General features: G+C 40.5%; 1 pseudogene; it reads right to left on the bottom strand.

Moving 5' to 3' along the window:
• Window positions 1–1,715: 1,715 nt before the first annotated feature.
• Window positions 1,716–1,802, bottom strand: LOC122441149 (annotated as a pseudogene).
• Between the last annotated feature and the right edge of the window lie 23,543 nt (window positions 1,803–25,345).

Raw genomic sequence — 25,345 nt, 5'->3', positions numbered from 1 at the left:
GTTTAAATAATTTCAGGCTGAGAAGAGATGAGCAAATGGCAGTTATTCCAAGCATCCCTGGCAGAGTTCCTGTGGTGTTTGGACAGGCATGATTCCTAATGTCATTTTATTACACTCACATTAAAGACTTGAATTTTAGATCAACAGCATGCAAATTTGGTTTATCACCTGTGTTCAAAAAAGAGCTGACAGAATTCTAACAGGAGAATTTCAGTGTTTGCCAAGAGTACCAGGAGGAACATAACTCTAGGTCTCATAGAACAAAAACTGACTAGAAATGTGAGATTATTCATATTAGACACTAAGGAATAGTTAATATTCCAAGAACACTCTTGAATCAGGACTCTTCACGTATGTGTGTATCTTTGTGTGTTTATATATTTAAAAGTAAGTTTGCTTTCTATTTGGTGATTTTAGCCCATCCAGGACTTTGTGATTTTGAAGTAATTGTACTCAAACCAAATGAATCACAGTGAAATACTCAATGCTGATCCCACCCAGCTGATTCTGTAATCACTGGCCCTGCAGAGGATAGGAAACACATTGTACAGCCCGATTTGTCCTTGTCAGAAGCACAACAAAGCTTAGGACTAAAACCCAAAGTTATACATGACTCTAAAAAGAGCAATTTGTCAAGCGGTTCATTGGCACAAATTGAAATGAAATGAGGTCCTGGGCTCTTGAGGTCACTTTTCAACAGGAAGAATTCATTATCTGACTATACACAGAGGAAAATGCCTCACAATTGTATTTGCTTGTAAAGGACGAGTGCCCACACATAAACCCACAGTGGCAGAGGTCACTTAAAAGAAATAAATGACATAAAAGCAAAGACTCAAGTGTCCCTTGGCTGATAGCCTCTGGCTTCTTCCTCCCAGTCAGAGCTGCTTTGGGGCTTACTGCTCAATGGACTGAAGGAAATACTTGGAGAGGTCTTTGTTGTTTATGCAAAAATCACTTGGACAGGTCCTGCTAATTTGTCTACTAGAAACACAGTGTAGTCTTATGAGTCTCTCCTCCTTGGGGTGGGGAAGCTTGTTCCCCATCATTCCCCACATTCCACATTTTTCTGAAGTGTACATTTTCTTTTAAGACATTCTATGGCATTCTCTTCACTTTGTGGAGAAACTGCAACCTTGAATGTTTAACAGCTCATTGGGTGATAACTGATAGGGTATTGTTTTCAGCTTAGAAAGTGGAGAGAAAGGAAGTGTACACTGAACACATCAAACCTGAGGATAGAGTTTTTCAACATATTTATAAATAATTTGGGACAGAGAATTGATTACTGTGTTTTCTATTGAGCAGAGTGGGGAAGATAACAAAAATCAAAGACTTTTTTCCCCCCAGTTCATCTTAGGGTTAACCTTAATGAAATAAGTAGTGTTGCATATTCTATGGGTTTGGACAAAGGTTTAATAACATATATCCATCATTATAATGTCATTCAAAGTATATTCACTGCTTATAAAAGCTTTTATAACAATGATTTTATCATTGTTTCCATAGTTTTGCTTTTTTTCCAGAATGGCATATACTTGGAATCTATTTTTCTTTCTCCATTCAGAGCCTTTATAAGGTCTCTCATGGTCCACCCATGCATGGACCAGACAGGCTGTAGGTGGCAAGCTCCCCCGCTAAATACTGTAGCTTTTCTTCCAATATTCAGCCCCATTCCATTGGTCCTGCCCAGCAGCCACATGGAGGTGCAGGGGATGTGTTGGGTGTTTGTTCTCAGGAAGGCTGCAAGTTTTGTGCCCCTTGTCACCATGAACCTAGATTTATGTCAGGTGAAAGACATTTTAAGTGAAAAAGAAAAATGACATGGTTAAAGAGGATGGATTTAAATAGGGATGGGGCAAGGAAGAGGATGTAGAGATCAATTCCCTTGATCTCTTCCCATATTTCAACCCCCACTAAACTCAGACAATAGGAGGGAAGGGCTGGAGAGGCCCACATGTCAAGTCCAGCGTCCATTTTTCATTCCTGCCTGTTTTCCCCTGTCCATTCACATCTCTTAGTCTTTTTTTCAAAGTTATTTTCTAATAACGTGGCCTCTCATTCATTCTCTTTCTCAAATTTTTTTATGGCACCACCATTGATAGAAATTGGACATCTTAACCATATTATGTCTTCCAATCCATCAATATAGATGTTTTCCCATTTGTTTCTGTCTTTAAAAATTCTTTCAGCAGTGTCTTTTCCTGGTTCTCAACTGTTATTGTAGGTGACTGTTGCATGTTCGTGTTATAGTTTTTCTTGAGTGGTAGGTGACTTTGGACTTGACGGTGGTGCCCTTAATTGAGACATAGGATTCATGAAGAGACTCAGTATGTAGAGCATGGGGGAAGCCATGATCCCAGTGCTGGCTCTGTTGAGTTTTAAATACTAGTATGGCATCTACAAAATTTACTTAGATGCAGAGATTTTGAGTTAGACATTAATGATGGATAGAATCAGAAGAATGAGTGAAGATGCTTAGGGAATATATATACAGGGAGGGAGAAGAAAATCAGTTCTTTCTTTCCATTTTCTCCAATAAAAAGCTGTGTAAGTGAGACAGTATTTCCAACTTATTAACCCTACTTCTACTTTGAGTGTATGATACAACGTCCAGCAGGAAAGCGGGAAACATTAAAAGAAGGATTTGGACAAACAGAACTAAGTGTCAAGGGAGCGAGAGCATGGATACCTGCTTACTGCTTCCTTTCAGCTGTCTGAAGACTGTGTATTATATAGTAACAATGATGCTTTATCCAGTAAGATCTCCCTCCAGGGGCTTGTAAGTCATGTGATTCTTTTCTCATTCCCCTGATTGAAATAACTTCGGTCCTAAAAGCTTAGGGAGGAAGGGACCGCTCCATTTCTCCTTTTTCTTGTCCAGCAGAACCAGTCTCCTCCAAATGCCATGTAAGACATTTAAAAGTGGCACAGATTCTCTTTAGTCTAGAATGATTTGAATGTGATTCAGTATTGGAGGGGACTGGACTGGATGGACATAAAGTTCTGTCATTTAATCTGTGAAGTGAGATGACAGTAAAGAGTGAGTTCCGTCAGCGTCCCCCAGCAACTTAGTTCCTAAGTATTTCTTGGTCCAATTTACAACCCTTTTCCATTATTTTCTTATGGTTTATATGTGAGGGGATGAAAGATATGTGATTAAGGAATATTAAATGTTGTGTCTAGCTGTTATTAGAATGTAACTTCCATGAGGGCAGGGACCTTGCCTGTTTTGTTCACAACTTCACCTGCAGTGCTGAGAAAAGTGAGTGTGTAGCATGCAGGGGTCACTCACTAGAGAGTTATTGAAGTAATTTTTATGGTCAGACCATGTACTAGATATGTATTCATTTTTGGTGTGGAAAATATGTTAACTGTGACCATGTGACTTTGCATTAAACACAGTTACTAACAGATTTTAATAATTTATTTTATAGTTGCTTTGATGCCTTTTCCTAATGTCTTATTTTACATTTGATCTTGGGTTTGCTGTTGGATACTGCTATCAGATGTGAAAAGGTAGCAATGTCTTTTTGGCAAGTTTGATTTAGACCTTACATTCATTGTTACTTGTCTAGTCTACAAAGAGACCTTGATAATTGCCAATTGTATTCAGGTCCTGAAAGAACTCAGTGAGCTGGCAATTAGGGGTGCCTTCTAGCTGTCACTTTGATTTTGTTGGGATTGTACTTCAATGCTTTGCCTAGGAGCACTAGGAGAGAGACAGTTTTCCTTTGCAGGCTCCCTGTAGAAAAACGTCACCAGCTTGGGGAAAAAAAAGGCACCTACTGACTTACTTATATCTGGAATTAATGCAATCAGTAACATCTAAAGAAGGTAGATAAAGTGTGTTTTCATTTCAATGAGATCAAAATTTTAAAAACTTTTGAGCTGCTAATCCTACTCCCTTCTTTCTGTTACTTTTCCCTCTTTTCTTCAATGCAATGTATGCATCAAAGCTACATCTCTGACATGACCAGAACAATTGGAGGCTAGGTGAAAATGCGCTGCATAATGATTGAACACCATGACTTCGCTGAACAGCACAGATCTAAGATGGAGTTCACAGTAGTGACTGCCCCATCCTGGTCACCAGCACTCCAGGAAGTGGAATGAAAGGCATCAGCTTGAATTATCCTGAGGCTCCTCAGCAGCTGTGAAACTTGTTGTAGTCTTTAATGAGATTTAAAAACCCCTAAAGAAAGTCAGGTCCCGGAAAATGGGGAGGATAGGACTGTTTCTCTGTAGTGAAGACCAGTTTCCATTTATCCTGTCATGGTTTTTGGAAATGACTTTGCATTGACAACTGAGACTATTGGAATGAGGGGGTCTGGAGGAGTGGGAAAATGCCTGAGGATTAGGTGCCCTGACTTGCTAATTAGGTTAAATTTAGACAGTGTGACATGTTTGTAAATGAAATACTGTGACTGTAGAAGAGGCATCTATGAACCCCATAGCAAAAGCAGAAAGAAAGCAAAATCAAAACAAGGTATATTGGGGAACTCACAGTTGTTTAAATCAACATGAGGCTATTTTGGCCTTCTGTGTTACGGAAATTGGAAGTTAAATTGAGGATATCACCAGGGTGAAAGAAAATACTAACTTGAAAAATATCTTAGCCTGTCCATCATGGAAAGTGATCTTTTAGAAAATTAGCTTCTTAGACTGGGTGGACAATCTCTCACCATATTTTAAAATGGTCAGTTTTAAGCCAGGATATCCAAAGAGGAAGCTTGCTCTGTGGACTTTATTTTCTGTCCTTCTAAACTTCAGTTCTGAGGTTCAGGAAATCTTAAGTTCTTACTGACTTGGCATGCCACTGAGAATACTTTGAAAAAAGAGGGAGAGATGAAATTAGGGTAGATTCTGTTAATATAAGATCTATTCCCAGAGACAGAAGGCTGCATTGCCTCTCCCTTATATAACTAAAATTCTGTGTGGCAGTTGAGAGGCAAAATCTTTACCTGAACCATCTACCTAATGAAAAGTCAAAGTTTGCGTAGACTGTGGTAGGAGTCTTATGTAATGAAAGCTCTGGGTGTAAGGCAGTGGAACAGGGCAGTTAGGAGCTCAGGCTCTGGAACCACTCTGCTTGGATTGGGGTCCCCACTGGGGATCCTTGGGCCCTGAGCAAGTTACTTAGTCTGTGTTTGGATTTTCTCAGACATAGACTCTGAGATGAGTTTAGTATGTGTGTGTGTGCATGCTAAGTCGCTTCAGTTGTGTCCAACTCTTTGTGACCCCATGGGCTGTAGCCCCCCAGGCTCCTCTGTCCATGGAATTCTCCAGGCAAGAATACTGGAGTGAGTTGCCATTCTCTTCTCCAGGGGATCCTCCCAACCCAGGGATCAAACCGTCATCTCCTGTGGCTCGTTCATTGCAGGCGGATTCTTTACTGCTGAGCCATCAGTGAAGCCTGAGTTTAGCGTACAAGTTTTCTACTCTGGTGCGTTATTGGCCTAACACATGAAAGAAGAAGGCAATAGAAGCAGGACAGGGCAGAGGGACACGTTGGGCAGCCACGAAGTGAAGCTCTGGAGCGTTAAGCAGGGCAGAGATACACTCGCAGGGGTCAGTCACTGGAGGTGGGTCACCCTGAGGGGGACAGACTTGAGTAGAGGCAGTTCTGTTGCTGAGGCATCCTTGAGGGGCTGCGAGTGGGCAGCTCTCTGCCAGCAGCTGGGGCAACAGGCCTTCAGGAGGGGTGACCTGGGTGGCATCATTGTCCAGGATACTCAGCTTCTCTGGACCTCTCTTTCCTAAGAATATTTAAGAATTAAATGAGGTGATACCTGTAAAGTGCTTAAAACTGTACTCATCGTGGAGTGCATACTTGATTATTGATGTGTACCAGGCAGAGATTAAATAATGAGCCCAGGGTCTCCCAGGTGGTAACATGAGAAAGCCCTCCCTGGCCATAGGTGGCTGGATTTGCCTTACTTCCTACTGGACAACAGTGCTTCCCTGGTCCCTTTTCTTTCCCTCTCCTTTCCTGCTAGAGAACTCTCTCCTCCTGAGGCAGGAGATAGATGGGTTCCAGGTTAGACATTTACAACAGGCCTCCTGTTTGCATTTCCTGAGATAGGAGATAGGTGGGCTCCAGCCTCCTATTTGCCCTCTGAAATGGAAGTAACAAGAGAAACAGAGTAAATAGGCAGTGTTTGTCTCTTATAAACAATTTGAGATAATTGTCATGGCAAGGATAAAGAGGGGCAAGTGGCCTGCAGGACCTTGAACTGACACTAGCCCATCCCAAATTTGCATGCCCTAGACGACAGTTTGTAGAGAACAGTGCACACAATCACAAACAAATGTAAACTCCTGATATAACGTCTCCAGCAGTCTCTGAGCAGTAGTCTTCCCAGAGCCTTCCTCCCCCTTCTGTGCACTTAGGAGCTTACTGAAACCCTGCTGTTTTTGCTTTGAATTGAGCCATCTGGCCTTAGTCTGAGAATCCCAAAGCGGTCCATCCATGGTTCCTAAAAAAGCCATGTGCTCTCTGCCTGCACCCTGTCTTGACTTCCCCATGGGCACCTCCAGGTCTGTGCTGTGTACCTTCTCCAGAACCTTTGAGTGATAAACTTCTCTATTCTGGTTTCCTTGTGATCTTTAGTTGAACTATTGCTCATCATTTGACACTCTAGGGCTCTGCTTAATACATGTTAATTTAACAAAGTCACAGCAATGTGGCCTGGGGATGAAGATGAGAATATGAACCAGGGAGGTAAGAGGGGTGGTTCTTTATAGATCACTGGAAGGCTTTCAGTCTAAGATGTTCTTCACACTCCCAGTGGGAACAGATACAGTTAATGAAAAGGGCTTCCACATCAGAGAGGAAAGTCAACTGCTGCCCAGCCTCTCCACTTTACCTCAACTATTTGTTTACCGTCTACTACAGAGAAGGCAATGGCACCCCACTCCAGTACTCTTGCCTGGAAAATCCCATGGATGGAGGAGCCTGGTAGGCTGAGGTCCATGGGGTCGCTGAGGGTTGGACACGACTGAACGACTTCACTTTCACTTTTCACTTTTCACTTCCATGCATTGGAGAAGGAAATGGCAACCCACTCCGGTGTTCTTGCCTGGAGAGTCCCAGGGATGGGGGAGCCTGGTGGGCTGCTGTCTATGGGGTTGCACAGAGTCGGAAACAACTGAAGTGACTTAGCAGCAGGCATAGCAGAACTTGGTGCTTGTCCATCTATTTATTACCAGTAAATTTATTACTATTTATTACCAGTAGTAATAAATAAGATCAGGATGAGAATTTCCCCTCCCCCGCTGAAGAGAAGACAGCCAAGTCCTGCCTGCCTTCTGCTGCACACGGTGTGGTATCACTCCAGGACTTTGCTCCATATGTACAAGCTTCCCTATCCATTAAACCGCTGTTTTCTCTGTTGCTGACTCCTAGCTATTTCTTAGGTCTTGAAGCTGGGTAAGTATAGGCCTCACAGACCTGTGGGGTGCAACCCAACAATTGGCAGAACCAGCCAAGAGACCAAGGAAACTCCTGTGAGAGCTGAGATGTCAGGAAATATAGGACTGGAATGGAAAGCTGCAGGTACTCTCCACTAGCATGTAGTGCTTGAGAGTTGCAGGTAAAATTCCTGGCTGGCCGACAGCTGACATGTGGGGCCCAAAACTTCCAGGGGTGACTCTGAAAGATGTTGTGGAGGGAGGAGGGAATCCTGGGGTAGGTGGCTGTCTACTGTTATGTGGGGCCTTGTGGGGGCTCTCCTGGTTTAATGGGAGCTGTCAAGAGATCTAGAGGACAATGGCCTCTCATGGCTCTGGTATTGTATCAAAGTGAGCTTTTTATAATTGGTTAAGCTAGGTTTCTAGAAGGAATTGGTACTTCTATTATGCCTTTGAGATGTAAATGATCTACCTGACCTCTCTGAAACTTTAATCTTCTGTGATCTCTAAGAATAAAGGAGATAAAAGAGATTTTAGGTAAACTCTTTAGAAATAATTGTTTGGGGGAACGTCTATCTAAAATAGTCTCTTTGGATTTTGGTGACTTGAAACTAAAGTTGAAAGAAGAGAATTCATGGGTCATTTTAAATAGGATAAAATATTGGAACATTAATTGCTGAGTGGGTCTCAGTTTACCTTCCTTTGGCTGAAGATTGAAGCATTAATTTTTCCAGTCAGGAAATCACAATAACTTGCTTCTTGGTTTTTGCCAAATATTAGGATTTTCAAGGGTTAAGTTTATAAACAGTCATAATTCTTATCACCAGATTTCTTTATTAATTACATTGTGAGCAGGTGTGATCAGGTGTATCTTACTCCAGATACTCTTTGGCTGCTGCTGTCTGCATTGTATTTATGGTATCTGGTTGCAGTCCCCCTCTACACACCTGACCCCAGGGAACTGCAGAAGAGAGGAGGACTAAGATTTTAAGGGTCATGCAGGGTACATTGGGGCAGAGTGTATGGTCATGCCACTCAAGATGGTTGTTCTCTCGTTTTCTCTACATCTTCTGCCCTTCAAATGCCTATTTCACTTATACCATTTGCATTTGACTGACCTTCCTAAGTACTTGCCCCAGGCCCCAGCTGATGATTGTTTTAATCAACAAGGGCATAAAGGGCATGCCCCTTCGCTGGTTTCCCTGGTAACTAATGAGGCAAAACCTGACATCAATTCTCTTGGTAATCTCCCCTTCCCCTGGAGAGAAGACAGCCACCAAGTCCTGCCCGCTGTCTGCTACACACCGTGGGGTGTCACTCCAGGACCCTGCTTCAGACATGTAAGCTCCTCCATCCATTAAACCACTGATGTTTCTGGGGAAAAAAAGAAAGGTCAAAATGTGGCAGTGAGAGACACAGTAGTCTGCCACAGTGGTCTGCAATTTGGCCAAATCCCACTTATTTTAGATGAGTGGTGAAACACAAGGTCAAACCTTAATGTTCCTTATTCTTTTGGGAGCTCTAGATATTTATTTCAAATGCTCATTCTGATTGTGTTTGAAGATTTGGCCAAAGTGCTTATCATTGAATTTAAAAAACCATTGACTGAATGCCTACTGGGTTCATGGTGTAGGAACTTAGTTATTATATAGTTTAACTTCATAAGAATCATTTGAGGTAGATGTTACTATCTTGGTTTGATAGATAAGATAGATGTTGCTGGAATTTGAACTTACGTCTTCCATAAAAGATTTCTTAAAAGTTACACAGATTTAATGAGGTCATATCATGTATTATTAGCACACTGTCTACTACTTTTATGCATTTTAGAAACGCAGAAAATCATCATGAAGAAAATAAAAATCACCCATAATATCACAACTCAGTAATAACCACTATTTAAATTTTGGAATATTTTCATCCAGTTTTATTGCATAATGTTTACTTTATCCCACAAAAGTGAACTTTTGCATTCTATATTATTTAAAATCTTCTCTTAGATATGTTATGAAGGGTTTTTCCCATATTAATAGTTTTATAAAACTTGATTTCTTTTTCTTAAAGGGCTCATTTAAATTATCTGCATTGCTGTGCTTTATTTAAAAAAAAATGTATTTGGCTGCACTGGGTCTTTTTAGTTGTGGCACATGAGATCTTTCATTGTGACCTATGAACACTTAGTTTTGGCATGTGGGATCTAGCTCCCTGACCAGGGATCAAACCCAGGGCTCCTGCATTGGGAGTGCAGAGTCTTAGCTACTGGACCACCAGGGAAGTCCCCAAAACTTGATTTTAAATAGCCACATTTCATCAGTGGATGAAGAAAGCCCTTATTATTTAAATATGTTTCCCATTTTACCTTATTTTAAACAATGATGCCACAAACATCTTTGTATGTAATTCTTTTGCATGTCTCTATTTCCTTAGAGTAGACTTGAGAGGAGTAATTCCTGTGTAAGATGTTATTCCAGTTATCTGGTACCATGTAACAAACCAACTGCAAACTTAGCTGCTGTAAACAACTACCATTTTATTACGCTCTTGAATGCTGTCAGAAATTCAGAGAGGACACAGCAGGAGTGGTGGTTTTCTGCTCTATGAGATCTGGGATCGCAGCTGGGAGACTCAGAGGCTGGGCTCCGCTAGGACTGCTGAATGTGGTTCCTACATGTGCACTCCAGGCTGGCGATATTCATCTAGTACTTTTATGATGGCTCAGTGCTCCAAGAATATGTCAGTGGCACAGGGCAGGTATATATGGGCTTTATGAACTAGCCTGGAAGGTTACTTGGTGTCATTTTTGCTGGCTGAAGCAGTCACAACCCCACCCCACTTCAGAGAGGAGAGAGTGTAGATTCCCTACCTCTCAATGGAGGGAGTGTCAAAGAATTTACAGCTGTGTTTTAAAACTACAAGAGAAGATATAAACCACTTGCAAAATTTTGACACATACTATCAGGCTGCCCCTCAGAAATGCTGTATAAATCAACACTTTTTCCCTCTAGTGGCTGATAGTACACTCTTACCTACTCTGGATATTACAATTTTAACAGATATTTTTCAATTTGATAGGCAAAAGCTAACATATCATGTTGCTGTAATTTTCAAATATCTGAATACTAGTGAGATTTTATATGTGTTTTTTTCAGTCAGTTGTCAAAATTTTATGTAAATTTTCTATTTTTTGCTTCACTTTTCTGTTGGAGTAGTCATCTTTTTCCTCATTAATTGGTAGGTGTTGCTTATGTATTAAGACTAAATCAAGGTGTTCTAATTCTAAATTGAGTTCTTTCACCACCATCCCTTAGCAACACTAATCAATAAACATTTTTAGTACTATGTGTAAAGGCACTGTTTACTTGTAATTCAGATTTTGCCTCTTTCAAGCTATGTGACTTGAACAATTAAGACTGGACCCTGGTATCCTCTCCTGTAATTTTGGGATAATAATATTCCTATCTCATTGGTTATTGTGAGAATTCATTACTGTCCATGTAAATGCTTAGAAGAAGGCTTGTTACATGCTAAGTGTTCAGTAAAGGTAAGTGGTTACTCAGTATTATTACTGTCACCATAAGGATTAAATATGATACTAAGATATTTGTGAGTATTCTAGTGACTATTTCTATCATCCAGTTTGTAAGTGTGTAACTGAGGATCTCTAGTCATGTCAAAGCTATTTAGGTTTTGAATTCAAAAGAGTCAGGGTTAATCGAGAAAGATTTTGTCTTTTCTTATTATTTTAAACTTGATTCTCAAGTTTTCCAAAGGAGGAAAATCACTAACAATACAGGACGGCCTTTGGAGCAGGGTTGTGGGGCATCCTAGTTAATGGGTAAGATGCTTGGAAATAATCACCACTCTTGATTACCATGCCAGTCCAATGTAATTAGAAAAATGGGGTGGGGGGTGGGACACGCAATTGTTTGTGAAACTCCTGAGACAAAAACTAAATTTGATGGCATTTCCTCTGCCTCTTTCATTTGTCTTTCAATTCCATCAGACCAACTGAGCTCAGAAATGAGCATTGTGGAGTGCCCTGTAGAGCAGCATTGATGAAAGAAAAAAATAAAACCCTTTTCTATAGAAGGATAAATCCCAAAGGATTCTCGTTGCTTCAAATCAGGAGAGGCTATGGAAAGAACAGGCGAGGGCCTGGGTCTGAGTGACCACAGGCAGGGCCCAGTCTCCAGGCTCTCCTTACCTCCAAGTCTGTGCCTTCCTCCCCTGCCCAGCACATCCTCCTCCTGTTCTTTCCTTTTGGAGCCTCAAGAGGGTGTTGGAGTGCCACGCGTTGGTGGATGGGAGATGGGGGATGGGGAGGATGCACCACCCCAGGGCACTGAACATTTGTTGTTTCCAAAGAGGGCTTCTCTGGCTTCAGCCCAGCTGTCCCTGTGTGATAACCACCATGGCTAATACTCCAGTGATGAGCCTCTTTGGGTCTCTGCCTCACCGCCTCTGATCACTGTGAAATATGAGTTAGGGGAGTTTTCTGTAACAAATGCCTGCTTGACTGAGCCCCTGTTCAGGCGTCTGGTGTCAGCACTTGTCCCAGACAGCCGCTTCAGCCGTTCCAGCCAGACAGTGACAGATTCAGCCTCCTGCTTAGGCTGTCAGGGGAGTCCACCCCTCAGGCTTGGGCTTGTCACAGGAGCGCCTGGCTGAATCCTGCCAGGGCTCTGGGCTGCACCTGTGCTTCCAAATGTCAGTGGGCATGAGAGCCAGCATCTTTTCACCACCCTTCCTGTCAAGGTCAACTGGCCTGATGGGGGAGGGGACCTCCGGAACTGAGATAGACCTGCCTATCTGCTTCTGCATCATCAGGCAGAACTTTTAACACCAACGGCCCAGGACTTGCCAAAGAAAGCATCTGAGGGTGTCTTGGGTAAATTAAAAGAATTTAATTGATTGACTGGAGACAATTAGTCAGGCAAGTTTACTTCTTTGAAACACATTTTCCAAGTTCTGTTTAACATTATCCGGTGAGTCTTGGTTGATATGGAGGGAAAAACAAAGCTAGTCATAGGTAGTAAGAAGGAAAGGGTTCACATTAGTGGCCACTCTTGAGATTCTGCCAGGGTTGGCCATATGGTGATCATAATGATGATTTATAAATCAGAAATTGCAATCTGATGGCCCATGGATTGAATTTGGCACAAAGGATTTTCGTTTGGCCTCTATTGTTCATTTGTTTTTTATAGCACTTGATGCTAATATTTAGAATTCAGAATAGTTTACATACAAATGTGATTTCAGGCTTTTAAAAAACCAAGCTCTGGCAACACTGGACTTTTGTTCTTATATACGGAGAACTGAAGTAAACCATGTTGCTGCCTCTGCTCACTTTATTTTTTAATTTTTTATTTTTTATCTTTGCTCACTTTAGAAAGGGCATGGACTCTTCAGTTTGTCAGTCTGCCTCTTTCCCAACCTGCTTCTCTTATTTCCATTATATGGGTGATCCCTATGCTTGTGTTGGTGATCATTGGTATAAGTGCTGAATTTCAATTTTATACTTAATGAACTCTGTCTAATAACATTTATCTCTCCCACTGAGATGGTATGTGATGAGGCATTGCTTGAACTATCATGATTTAAATGCAATGAATACTAAGGACAAAAAAAGTGGTTTTATTGATATCTGAAGACTGTAGTTTACCATTGCTAGGCCTTAGCTCTTGACTTTAGCTCTTGACATATGTTTCATAAATGATAAACTTTGGGACAGGTTTGGTGTTTCTACTGAAAGGGAAATAGAAATGCAGTAACAAAACTATTACATCATCTCATTTTTAATCTTAATGAAAGTGCTTCTGAGTTAGTGAAATGGTCTCTTTTTCATGAACAAGGATATGGGGTCAGAGTTAAGAACCTTTCTCAATGCTTTGAAGCTGGAAATTAAGGGAACTTGGACTTATATTTATGCAAAAGTACTTATTCTCCTCTACAAGAAATTGTCCAACTCAATGGAATTCTGTGGCATCTATTTAGGCTAAAAGTCAAATATTGCTGAAGAGATAATGTATACTAGCTTTACCAAATAGGCTGCATTTGGACTTTAGAAGCTTGTGTTTAAGAGCCTCGTTTTAAAAAAAATGAAAATACCTTATTCATGCTGAGGATTTTTTCCTTAATTTCTTTTAACTCACATGATATGCAGATCAAAACGGTGCTTTACTTTTTCATTTTTATAATGAAAAATTAGAGCAAACACAGAAGAGTACTTGCTATGTGTTTATACTGATTACCTTATTTAACACTATCAACACTCATACAAGATACTTAAAATATTATCCCTGTTTTATAGATGAGAAGACTGAGGCACAGAGAGAGATTGCTGAGAGACTTGAGTAAATGACTTGCTAAACCATTGTGTATGTTGGGGTCAGAATCAATGCATCTTAGGTTTCTACCTTTCTAACCCTTGATGAATACAAGCTAAAATATTGGACATGCTATAACCATTGTCTTTCTATCATCTACAGAGCTATGCCAATTAGCTTTCTCCTGTTCTTCAAGGGTAAGATTGCAAAAGCCCCTTGAGGGTTTGTTTGCCCAAATAGAAATCTTGAAAGTGCTTCCATAAATGATGCTTAGAAGGTCATTAGCAGTTCTGATAGCTTTAAATAAATTGTTTTTTGAAATGATTGCTTTGGGATGGATCTCTTATGGTTAAGTGTTATATTGTGGGAATTGTCTGAATTTTCAAATACAATGAATTTTATTGATCATAAGAAGAAAATGTTTTGGATGATAATAATTCCACTGTTCTAAGTTGCTGTTTGAAGTCTGCATAGATTGGGTTAGTTTAAATGTTTGAAGTATTTGAATTGAATGCATTTAGGGTATAGGAAAGTGATTAGGTCCTCTCTGTCCCTGTATTGCCCAGCTTGAAGTGGAGAAGTTAACCTGGAATGTGTTTGAGGGTCTAGCTCCTGATGACTGCCTTTGAAGAATTTCTTGCAGCCATTTGCTCTTAAGGCACTTGGAGGCTGGTCTATGTCTTTTGGAACTTCCCAAGTGGCTCAGTGGTAAAGAATCTGCCTGCCAATGTACGAGATGTGGGTTGGGAAGGTCCTCTGGAGGAGGAAATGGCAACCCACTTCAGCATTCTTGCCTGGGAAACCCCATGAACAGAGGAACCTGGCAGAGGATAGTTCATGGAGTCACAGAGAGTTGGACATGACTGAGCACGCACACACTGTGTCTTTTGGGGCCCAGAACCCAGAACTCTTAACTGTCTGCTGTCCAGAGAACACATGAGAAACAGTTTTGTCAGCCTGCTTTTCCTATTATTCCTTCCTGCATTCCTGGGCTAAGTTGGGATCTGAGAAGTGTCCATAAAGCTTGTATGCATACAACCACACAACTGGCTACTGTGCATTCCCTTGTTGTGACCAAAGTCTTTTTGTTTGGGGGAGTAAGCAGGTAGAAAATAACCTGAGCCTTTCATGATAAAGACATTATGAAACCTCTCACTGCAGATTTAAATGCTAGCCATCTGACATAATCTCCTACCCTCTCTAGAGATAGAATGGATTCAAATAATCAGGAAAGCTACGCTTGCACAGGTTTTATGTCTGCTGGTTCAGTAGAATCAGGGCTGAACCTAGCAGTTTTTTGTGCTGTTACATGCTGTGTTTACTTGTGAGCTACTTTCCCCCAAAATATCCTATGACTCCATATTCCCAGGTTAATTTCAGGCTTTTTCTAGTTGCTTTCCTTCTATATGCCCCAGGATGATTTTGGTTAAAAACCACCTATATTTTTAGCTGTCACTTAAAAGCTGTTGACTCCTAAAGAAAACAACTTCAGACCTTTTCTTTCCCCAAGCTGGGGTCCTGTATTGCCTACTGCTCATGGAACCCATCCATGTAGATATTCCACTGGCTTCTCAAAAGCAACAGGCTTTAAACTAAACTCACTATCTTCCTCACTATCTTTTCTGCTCCTCTTTCTGTATTTTTTACTTGTGTTCAGTGTGTATCAAACATCATTATGCATAAATTCTGACTCATTAAATGTAGGATGGTATGAGGAATTGACACTGTTTGCAAATACCTCTAGTGGTTCTGATGTTTATGGTCCACATACAACACTGAGAAAAGCAGCTTAGTGAATGCCTCTCTTTTCACCTCATTACATGAACTAGAAACCTTGGAATCATCCTAGACTCATCTCTTCTGCTCAACTCACAGCACAAAGGGCTGCTATGTCTTATGAATTCCATTTCCTCCATGTGTTTTAAGTCAGCCCCTTTCTCTCCGTTCCCACTGCTGCCCGCTTTATTCTATCCTAGATCATCCCAACTGAATCTTTCTTCTTGTATTGCTCTTGTCTCCATTAATTCACTTTCTCCAATGCCATGAGAGTGATCATTCCAAAAGGCAAATATTGTATTGCTACTGCCCTTCTCAAAAGTTTTCAGTGACTTTTTATTCTAAAGGTAAATTTTTAATATGGCATATGAATTCTTTCATGATCAGGCCCTGGCATATGCATTCAACTTTCTCTCTCTGTCAGTCTCTTATTTCAACCCATATTCCAAATACATTAAGCCATTTGTAAGCCTGAATATTTTTTTTGTTTATATAGTATCCCCATGCTACTATGACAGATAGTCTTTGTGCTTCAAACACCCTTCCTTTTCTTTGGCTGGCCCAATTTTACTCTGTCATCTGGTGAATCAAGTCAAGCATTTCCAATCTAGGGAAGACTTCCATGACCTTGGTTGACTGACTTAAATATGTCTCTGGTTAAATTTCTTTAGAACTCTGTGTCTATAGATAGCAGAGCATTTCTTGCAGAGTGTGGTGTCTACTGGTTTACTTCTTCAAAACTAGAATGTGACTTTATTGAGAGCCTTGATTGTATCTTCAATTTCTTTGTGTCTAATACCTATCACAGTGCCTGGCATTTAGTAGAGATGTAAGAGATACTTGAGAATGAATAAATGGCCAAATATTTTTAAACACTTTGGTAAGACTGTAGTCACATTGATATTCAGTGTGTTGAGAAATGTCCTTTCATCATGGCCTTTGCAACACAAGTGACTCTCTTGCATTAGCAATGGAAGGTTTCCATTAGTTTCACTTTGGTTCCTCCCAGGGTCCAGAGGGATATGTGAAGATCAACGTATTACTTTGTTACCCTTCCCAAAGTTGCTTTTGCCATATCTATGTTCTTAGAATACACAAAAGAAGCTGGTGTTCCGTTGCTAAAATAAAAATCCAAGCAGAGCCTCCAAGTTGATTTTAAGGTGTGTATTTCAAACCTAATTTGTACCAAATCAAATGGAAATTTCAGGGAGGCTGCGTTCAGTTCAATAGAGCAGTTGGATATTCCAGAGCAAGAGGACAGGCAACTTCTTGTTACTGGAACTCACATAGAAGCCAGCTATTGTAAAAGTGATTCCTCCTTTTGGGTGGAAGTGTGGGGTCAATGGCAACTTGCTTATCCAAACATTGTGTTCTCTTGTTTCTTATTAAGTATAATCCATGAAAATAAACTCAAAATGGATTAAAGATCTAAATGTAAGACCAGAAACTATAAAACTCCTAGAGGAGAACATAGGCAAAACACTCTCCGACATAAATCACAGCAGGATCCTCTATGACCCACCTCCCAGAATATTGGAAATAAAAGCAAAACTAAACAAATGGGACCTAATGAAACTTAAAAGCTTTTGCACTACAAAGGAAACTATAAGCAAGGTGAAAAGACAGCCCTCAGATTGGGAGAAAATAATAGCAAATGAAGAAACAGACAAAGGATTAATCTCAAAAATATACAAGCAACTCCTGCAGCTCAATTCCAGAAAAATAAATGACCCAATCAAAAAATGGGCCAAAGAACTAAACAGACATTTCTCCAAAGAAGACATACAGATGGCTAACAAACACATGAAAAGATGCTCAACATCACTCATTATCAGAGAAATGCAAATCAAAACCACAATGAGGTACCATTACACGCCAGTCAGGATGGCTGCTATCCAAAAGTCTACAAGCAATAAATGCTGGAGAGGGTGTGGAGAAAAGGGAACCCTCTTACACTGTTGGTGGGAATGCAAACTAGTACAGCCGCTATGGAAAACAGAGTGGAGATTTCTTAAAAAACTGGAAATAGAACTGCCATATGACCCAGCAATCCCACTTCTGGGCATACACACTGAGGAAACCAGATCTGAAAGAGACACGTGCACCCCAATGTTCATCGCAGCACTGTTTATAATAGCCAGGACATGGAAGCAACCTAGATGCCCATCAGCAGATGAATGGATAAGGAAGCTGTGGTACATATACACCATGGAATATTACTCAGCCGTTTAAAAAGAATTCATTTGAATCAGTCCTAATGAGATGGATGAAACTGGAGCCCCTTATACAGAGTGAAGTAAGCCAGAAAGATAAAGAACATTACAGCATACTAACACATATATATGGAATTTAGAAAGATGGTAATGATAACCCTATATGCAAAACAGAAAAAGAGACACAGAAATACAGAACAGACTTTTGAACTCTGTGGGAGAATGTGAGGGTGGGATATTTCAAAAGAACAGCATGTATACTATCTATGGTGAAACAGATCACCAGCCCAGGTGGGATGCATGAGACAAGTGCTCCGGCCTGGTGCACTGGAAGACCCAGAGGAATCGGGTGGAGAGGGAGGTGGGAGGGGGGATCAGGATGGGGAATACGTGTAAATCTATGGCTGATTCATATCAATGTATGACAAAACCCACTGAAATGTTGTGAAGTAATTAGCCTCCAACTAATTAAAACAAACAAACAAACAAACAAACAAACAAAAAACAACAATAAACTCTCAGAAGATTACTGTAAGGAATAAATGGGTTAATTTCTATTAAAAAAAAAAAGTATAATCCACGTTTGACAGGGTTTATTGAGCAACTATAATGACCGTGGAATTGTGTCACAGGCTTTGTATACAAAGATGAGCAGGTCACTGTCCCTGTCATAGATAGAAGAGACCAGCATCTAAACAAAAAAACCTACTCTTAGAAGGCCCTTGCTGATAATTTCTCAAAGTCCTCTTTCACATCAAACAAATAAGAACAGAGTTGGAAGGCAGGATGAAAGAAACTTCTGTTTTCTGTTGTGAGGAAAAAAATTTTCTTAAGGAATGCTGAGATGCAGTGTTTTAAGTGAGAATGTACCAGTGCTCTGGAGACACCTCATTTTGTTTTCTTAAAAAAAGAGCATTTCAGAGGGTAGGTATGTTTGTTTGATATAATAAAGGTTACCCTAGAAAAATTTGTGTTCACAGAACTAATGTGACTTCTGCCCAACTAGGGTCTGTGGATAGAGGGCAGGGTGGAAAAACTGACGCATGCAGAACTAGACCAGGAAGGGCTAGGGAGTGGGCTCAGGGTCTTTTTGAGAGAAACCCCAGCAGAAAGATGTGATCAAGTAAAGTACTAAGTAGGATCTAGTAGGGGTATCTTTGGTTATTTGAAAATTGCATCATCTGCAGCTGAATCCTATTTCAGATTTTAAAAGTATGCCATTCCTCAGGTTTAAAAATCATTTGTATGAAAGAATGTGAAATGGTAACTTTAAATAAAGGGGAAGGAAGTAGAACAACTAATTATTTTTCTTAGACTTATGTAAAACTTATTTGATTATTTATGATTTTTTCCCTCAGAGAGCAATAATTCTATTGTTTTCACCATAAAACACATATATGTCACTGATGAGTTGGCTGCAGATTCTTTCTCTAAATAGAGTATTCCTTGAATATGACATTAGCCATTCAAACATCTGGCGTTCATGGGATATTTTTGGAGGCAGAGTTGCTCTGTTTCTTCCTACGCTAAGAAGCAGGACACATCTAAGTTTTCCAGCATCACTGTCTCCTGAGGCAAGCTGTTTTTTGAGTTACCGTGGGCAATTAGATGATGGAAGGCAAGAACCTTTGCAGGCCTTGAAGTAGGCCTAGAGGAACAAACTGTGTGACTGCCCCTCACCCAGCAACCAGGAGAGCTTCTATCAGGGGGTGGAACTTTTAGAACCTAGAAAAGCCTCAGAGAGATTATTTGAACAGGTGAACTTATACTTTTTCAAAATTTATGAAAATTTTAACTCTCATTTTCGTCAATACCAGAAGCCAGGAGCTGGGTTCAGTAGGACTTTTGATAACTTTATTAAGGTCAATCACTCTGGACTTCTTACTGACCTGAAAGAGTAAAGTAACATCCCTCCTTTTTGGAGGGACCACACCCTCAACCAGCTAGTTCTAAATGATCAGGGACTCCTGATTATTCCCCCTCAGTTCAGTACTAGCAGCCAGCTAACTTCCCTCTGCTCATGTGTCTGCAGCATGAAAAGTAGCTGGAAGTTGAATTCAGCTTCCAGATGGAATATTTATAAAATCCAGTCACTTAATTTCACCAAATGCTGCAATTTGAATTATAATATACTGTTAAAATAAATCTCCATAGGAAGCAAATGTGATGATTATAGTATCATCATATATCAATTTGTCATAAATTACTCAGTAAATCACCTATAGAACTTAGAGAGGCAAACCCTAGATTTGTCTTGTTGCACTTTATTATACTAAACCATAAAGGGGTTTTGGGGGTACTACAATGGCATAATTAGTCTGGTTGTCCATGCCCATCCTTTCAACACAGAATAAGAATAATTAAAGAACAGTGTGTGTGGGTCTCTACATAATATGGTAAGCCCCATGTATGTGCATGTGTGATCAGTCCTGTCTGACTTTTCTCGACCCTGTGGACTGTAGCCTGCCAGGCTCCTCTGTCCATGGAACTTTCCAGGCAAGAATATTGGAGTGGGATGCCGTTGCCTTCTCCAGGGTATCTTCCTGACCCAGGGATCAAACCTGAGTCTCCTACATTGGCAGGTGGATTCTTTACCACTCTGCCACCGTACAGAATAGGTTAAAGATGGGGTTTCCTTTAACCTACAATTGTACTATTGAATTTTAGTTTGAATTGAGGCTAGAGTCTTATGGATCTCAATCTCCAAAGAAGAAATTATACCCTTTAGAGTGAATTCTTGATTTTTTTTTTTTTTTTGGTGTTCATGAGCTTTTGTGGGGAATTTAGGAAACTAGGTTTTATTCAGGTTGGTATGCTGATTGTCAACCAGGAAATCACTCAAGTTCTGTGGGCACCGTTCCCTTATCTTTAAAGAAGAGAAAGTTGAATTGGATGCTTTATTTATTTTTGATCCAAAGTTATAAAGAAGTCCTTTACTCACTTTGATACTGATTCACTTTCCTGTCATTCATTCATTCAATAGATATTTAGAGTATGTACCTAAGTTTTAAGTACTATGCTAGGTTAAGGGATACCCCATATTGGTGAATAGCATAGCCTTGCTTCCAAGCAGCCCAACATATATTACGTATGTGGAGAGTAGGGGTGATAGCTGATACAGATGAACCAATAACAAGTATACAATGTAATGCATAATAATGAAGTATTGAGTGCCTTGGAAATGCAAAGGTTGGATAACTCACTTAGTCTTTGAGGTTAGAATAGATAAAGATGGCTTCTAAGAGGTAATGACATTGAAATTTGGTCCTGAAGGAGTTCTGCTGAGCAAGAGGATGAGGGTTTAGAGCTGCACATTGGGTCATATTCAGAGGAAAAGCCTTTGCACCAGGATTGATAGAACAAGGGAGAAAAGAGAATGAAAATGTTCTTATGGGACTAGAGGGACTTGACCATGATAGGTACAGCCTGGAGAGGAAGGGGGAAATGGCACGAGACTGCTGGAAAGTGGGATGAGGGCAGGTCATGAAGTGCGTTGTTCTTCAAAAGAAGGGAATTTGGATATTATTGCGAAGATTGGCAGGGGAATGGAAGCCTTTGAGGCAGTAGAGTGAAGGCATCAGCACTTTGCCTTAGAAGGATCTTTGACTGCTGTGTGGGGTTTGGCTGAGGAACACTGGACTGGACAGAAAAACCAGTCAAGATGCTTCCCTTTCTTGACAGGGCCACCAGCTGTGTAATTGGAGGAGGTTTCCAGGCTGGCGGATGTGGATCCTGCCGCTGCTGAGCTAGGAGTGAGTGATGAGAGGGCACCAGATGCTGCTGTCTAAAGTGGGGCTCCCTCTGTGAGGGCCTCAGCAGGCCAGAGAAGAGCTGCTCACCGCTTCTTCTGAGTAAGGCACAATCTTGCGTCCAGATTGGGGCTGGCAGTTGCAGACTCACCAGGAATGGAGAGAGAGAGCCAACTCCCTCACAGGCTGATAGGAAGGAACTGAAGCTCCACGGGACACCATCAGTCAGGATTTGCTCATTGCCTGGCTGAGGTGTCCAAACAAGGCCATCCATATGCCCTGCAGTTTCTGTCCATGCCCTTGAATGACCTTGTCACTCTCAGCTTGTACTTTGTTGACTCACACAATACTTGGACTTGCCAAAGAGTGTGCAAACTCCTTCTGTGTTGGAAGCAGACATCTTGGTTCATGCTTCCAAAGGGCTGCAGGGCCCTGGACAAGGGACTGCCAGACACCCATGCAGACAGTGCAGGGCTACCAAGGAAAACAGGCCTGGCTGTGTAGCTCAGGGGCCTTTGGGGCTAGGTAAACATAATAAGTGCACATACATGAGAACGCAAATATTTGGCAGCTATACCATATCCCATTCGCATGTGGGGAGCAGAAAGTCCAGTGAGATGGGCTGGGGTTGTGGGATGAGGGTGCTAATCTCTCTGCTCACAAAAACCAGTGCTTGTGCCTCTTCTTTGCTGTGCTTTACTTTTGGGCCTCAGGCTTAATCACTTTGTCCATGCTTTAGCCTGTGTGAGGTCCATGGAAGGCCCATGCTTTCTATGACTGTGGTTTCTTGGGTTGCATTTTGTCTGTCACCATCATATATGACTGTATGTTTAACTTCCTCAGTGGATTGTGATTCCTTGAAAAAACCAAATGCACTTATCCATCCTGCTTTTCCTGGACACTAAGCAGGATGGGTGTCTTGTACCCCTTACACACCCAATAAATGCTTCTTGGAATAAAAGGAATGATAAGCCAAGTATTTAGGTTTGGTCACTCAACTATTAAGAGTTTAAGATGTAAGGGAGATCCTGTAGTCAGGGTAGCTGCCATCAGTCTTGTGATTTAAATTATTGGATTCTTTTTTTTTTCCTTTCATTTATTTTTATCAGTTGGAGGCTAATTACTTTACAATATTGTAGTGGTCTTTGCCATACATTGACATGAATCAGGCATGGATTTACATGTGTTCTCCCCATCCCAATCCCCCCTCCCACCTCCCTCCCCATCCCATCCCTCTGGGTCTTCCCATTGCACCAGCCCTGGGCACTTGTCTCATGCATCCAACCTGGGCTGGAGATCTGTTTCACACTTGATAATATACATGTTTCAATGCTATTCTCTCAGATCATCCCACCCTCGCCTTCTCCCACAGATTCCAAAAGTCTGTTCTATACATCCATGTCTCTTTTTCTGTCCTGTGTATAGAGTTATCATTACCATCTTTCTAAATTCCATATATATTTGTTAGTATGCTATATTGGTGTTTATCTTTCTGGCTTACTTCACTCTGTATAAGGGGCTCCAGTTTCATCCATCTCATTAGAACTGATTCAAATGTATTCTTTTTAATGGCTGAGTAATATTCCATTGTGTATATGTACCACAGCTTTTTTATCCATTCATCTAGGTTGCTTCCATGTCCTGGCTATTATAAACAGTGCTGTGATGAACATTGGGGTGCACATGTATCTTCCAGATCTGGTTTCCTTGGTGTGTATGCCCAGAAGTGGGATTGCTGGGTCATATGGCAGTTCTATTTCCAGTTTTTTAAGGAATCTCCACATTGTTCTCCATAGTGGCTGTACTAGTTTGCATTCCCACCAACAGTATAAGAGGATTTCCTCTTCTCCACACCCTCTCCAACATTTACTGTTTGCAGACTTTTGGATAGCAGCCATTCTGACTGGCATGTAATAGTACCTCATTGTGGTTTTGATTTGCATCTCTCTGATAATGAGTGATGTTGAGCATCTTTTCATGTGTTTGTTAGCCATCTGTATGTCTTCTTTGGAGAAATGTCTGTTTAGTTCTTTGGCCCATTTTTTGATTGGGACATTTATTTTTCTGGAATTGAGCTTCAGGAGTTGCTTGTATATTTTTGAGATTAATTCTTTGTCAGTTACTTCATTTGCTATTATTTTCTCCCATTCTGGAGGCTGTCTTTTCACCTTACTTATAGTTTCCTTTGTAGTGCAAAAGCTTTTAAGTTTAATTATGTCCCATTTGTTTATTTTTCCTTTTATTTCCAATATTCTGGGAGGTGGGTCATAGAGGATCCTGCTGTGATTTATGTCGGAGAATGTTTTGCCTATGTTCTCCTCTAGAAGTTTTATAGTTTCTGGTCTTACATTTAGATCTATAATCCATTTGAGTTTATTTTTGTGTATGGTGTTAGAAGGTGTTCTAGTTTCATCCTTTTACAAGTGGTTGACCAGTTTTCCCAGCACCACTTGTTAAAGAGGTTGTCTTTTTTCCATTGTATATCCTTGCCTCCTTTGTCGAAGATAAGGTATGTGGATTTATCTCTGGGCTTTCTATTCTGTTCCATTGGTCTATATTTCTGTCTTTGTGCCAGTACCATACTGTCTTGATGACTGTGGCTTTGTAGTAGAGCCTGAAGTCAGGCAGGTTGATTCCTCCAGTTCCATTCTTCTTTCTCAAGATTGCTTTGGCTATTCGAGGTTTTTTGTATTTCCATACAAATTGTGAAATTATTTGTTCTAGTTCTCTGAAAAATACCATTGGTAGCTTGATAGGGATTGCATTGAATCTATAGATTGCTTTGGGTAGAATAGCCATTTTGACAATATTGATTCTTCCAATCCATGCACACGGTATGTTTCTCCATCTGTTTGTGTCCTCTTTGATTTCTTTCATCAGTGTTTTATAGTTTTCTATGTATAGGTCTTTTGTTTCTTTAGGTAGGTGTACTCCTAAGTATTTTATTCTTTTTGTTGCAATGGTGAATGGTATTGTTTCCTTAATTTCTCTTTCTGTTTTCTCATTGTTAGTGAACAGGAATGCAAGGGATTTCTGTGTGTTAATTTTATATCCTGCAACTTTACTATATTCATTGATTAGCTCTAGTAATTTTCTGGTAGAGTCTTTAGGGTTTTCTATGTAGAGGATCATGTCGTCTGCAAACAGTGAGAGTTTTACTTCTTCTTTTCCTATCTGGATTCCTTTTATTTATTTTTCTGCTCTGATTGCTATGGCCAACACTTCCAAAACTATCTTGAATAGTAGTGGTGAGAGTGGGCACCCTTGTCTTGTTCCTGACTTTAAGGGAAATGCTTTCACTTTTTCACCATTGAGGATAATGTTTGCTGTGGATTTGTCATATGTAACTTTTATTATGTTGAGGTATGTTCCTTCTATTCATGCTTTCTGGAGAGTTTTTATCATAAATGGATGTTGAATTTTGTCAAAGGCTTTTTCTGCATCTATTGAGATAATCATATGGTTTGTATCTTTCAATTTGTTAATATGGTGTATTACATTGATTGATTTGTGGATATTAAAGAATCCTTGCATTCCTGGGATAAAGCCCACTTGGTCATGGTGTATGATTTTTTTAATATGTTGTTGGATTCTGTTTGCTAGAATTTTGTTAAGGATTTTTGCATCTATGTTCATCAGTGATATTGGCCTGTGGTTTTCCTTTTTTGTGGCATCTTTGTCTGGTTTTGGTCTTAGGGTGATGGTGGCCTCATAGATTGAGTTTGGAAGTTTACCTTCTGCAATTTTATGGAAGAGTTTGAGTAAGATAGGTGTTAGCTCCTCTCTAAATTTTTGGTAGAATTCATCTATGAAGCCATCTGGTCCTGGGCTTTTGTTTGCTGGAAGATTTTTGATTACAGTTTTGACT

This window comes from Cervus canadensis, chromosome 4, assembly GCF_019320065.1.
Source record: "Cervus canadensis isolate Bull #8, Minnesota chromosome 4, ASM1932006v1, whole genome shotgun sequence".
Taxonomy (NCBI): Eukaryota; Metazoa; Chordata; class Mammalia; order Artiodactyla; family Cervidae; genus Cervus; species Cervus canadensis.
Note: the sequence above shows the minus strand (reverse complement) of the source record. Positions and strands in the feature narration are given on the sequence as shown.